Here is a 2513-nt window from a genome sequence, read left to right as displayed (position 1 = left end):
ATCGTCAGTTTGGGTTTCGAGGTGGGCTCTCGACAGAGGACGCCGTCGGACTTCTGGTAGGCCTGGTTTCAAAGAGTATGGACAAAGGGCAAAAATCCCTTGGTGTCTTTCTCGATCTTGCGAAGGCGTTCGACACAATTTCGGTCCCATTACTGTTTAAAAAGCTGGAGCTTTTTGGTATTAGAGGGATAGTGCTGGACTGGTTTCGGAGCTACCTTACCGACAGGTTCCAACAGGTCAGGATTTGCGATCACCTAAGCGAGCAACTACCGGTAGTATTTGGGGTGCCGCAAGGCAGTGTCCTTGGACCGACACTTTTCGTTATGTACATAAACGATATCCATGACATCAAGGGCCCTGAGCTGATATGTTATGCGGATGATACGGTGGCAGTTTTTCACGGCGATACCTGGAGCGAGGCACTGGCGTCGGCGGAATCTGGGATGTCGTCTTTGAAGGAATGGCTTGACAGCAACCTCCTCACGTTGAATCTTTGTAAAACAAAATATCTCTGTTTTCACAAAACCGCGGCCTCTAAACCATTGGCGCCTACCGAACTAAAAATACACAATTGCACCAGTTCCTGTTCTTGCTACTCTATTGATAGATCAGAACATATAAGGTATCTTGGGGTTCAGATCGATGACAGACTTTCCTTTAGGCAGCACATCGCATGGCAGATAACAAAAACCAGACGACTAACGCATATCATGCGCCTCTTGAGTAAGTCTGCCGACAAGCCTACGCTAACATCCGTGTACATCGCCCTGTGTCAGTCTGTCCTAGGCTACTGTATTTCGGTGTGGGGTGGGGTGGGTGTTTCTACTATGCTTGGGCTCGAAAGAGCTCAGCGTTCGATACTTAAGGTCATGCTCAGGAGGCATCGCAGGCATCCCACCATAGACCTTTATTCGGAAGCTCAAGTTTTAAACGTCCGCCAAATTTACTTTCTAAAAGTATTTTTAATGGCTCACAAGTCAACGATTAGTTCACCGAACTATTCGGTTTTATTGCAAAAAAGAGTCTTTCGAATACCGACCAATTCCGTTAAAACGGCTTTCGCCAGGAACCACCTCGCCTTTAAGTTGCCTCTCATCTACAATAGAATCACTGGCGCCATCCCTGAAATAAAAACCTGTCGTATTTATAAAGCTAAAGTTCTTCTCACCAACTGGTTACTCAAATTATCATACCAAGACACGGAAAATATTCTTAAAATAATAGGTTAACCATACGCATATCATCATACACACTCACACACGCACACTCAATCATAAACACTCACAGCACACATCCTCATCATCATACGCTCTCAACACGCACTCTCACACTCACACACAGTCAAACACTCTCTCACAAAAACACACTCCCACACAAACCCGCACACAAAATCAATTTCTCCAATTTTCCCTTGTGTACTTTGCAAACAAATATTATATTTTATATTTCAAATAGTACCTAATAGTTATTCAATAATAGAAAAAAATACTTAATGCTTACAACTAAAAATAATCACAATTACTAAAAAAAATATATAATTAAATTCGTACCATCCGTTGTTACTTGCTCAATCGTTTCAAACTACACCACTTACTGTAACACTTGGCTCCCACGATACAGGGTTTCCCTAGTGTGGCAGCCACTGGCAAATTACACCCTGAACAACTGTTTTAGCAAAACTGTATGTTGTAACTTTATTGTAATTATGTATGGTAAATAAAGATATTTGTATTTGTATTTGTATTTGTTTGATCAATCTACCAGTCGATTCCGTCATCTGCACATCGACATCATCGGCACTCTTCCATGTTCTAACGGTTTCAATTATTGCTTGACCGCCATGGATCGTCACATACGGTGGCCGAGGTTTGGCCGATGGCGACGATAACTGCAGAAAAAGTTTCCAACAAATTAGTGTCAGGATAGATTGCCCGTTTCGGTGTTCCTAGCATTGTCACCACCGATCAGGGGCGTCAATTTGAGTCGGCACAATTTCGACGACTTATGGATTTCTGCGGAGCGAAAAGGCTCCATACCACCAGTTCCCATCCTTGCGCCAATGGCATGGTGGAACGTCTCCATCGTCAGCTCAAGGCAGCTCTCGTGTCACGCCGATACGTGAACGAGAGCGTTGCCTCTGATGCTCCTCGGCGGATACGGACGGCTTTTAAGGAGGACCAATGCGTCATCAGCAGAACTCGTTTTCGGCGAGACCCTCCACCTTCCTGGCGAGTTCATTGTTTCTCCTCTTAATCTAATCAGCCCCGCAGAGACATCTGATTTAATAACCCATCTGAGACGTGTGATGGAGTCAATTCGGCTGGTTCCTGCATCTCATCACGACAGGCCTTCGTCTTTTATATGTATTTAAGGATTTGGCGACGGCCACTTACGTATTTCTTCGGGACGACACATCTCGAAGATCGCTGCAACCGCCTTACTCCAGACCTCACCGCGACCGTGATAGAAGAGACAAGACAATTTCGCTAGACGTCGGCGGAAGGAAAGTCACC

The sequence above is a fragment of the Hyposmocoma kahamanoa genome, unplaced genomic scaffold (assembly GCF_003589595.1).
Source record: "Hyposmocoma kahamanoa isolate Upper Pololo Valley unplaced genomic scaffold, ASM358959v1 102, whole genome shotgun sequence".
Classification (NCBI taxonomy): domain Eukaryota; kingdom Metazoa; phylum Arthropoda; class Insecta; order Lepidoptera; family Cosmopterigidae; genus Hyposmocoma; species Hyposmocoma kahamanoa.
This window is presented reverse-complemented; position numbering follows the sequence as displayed.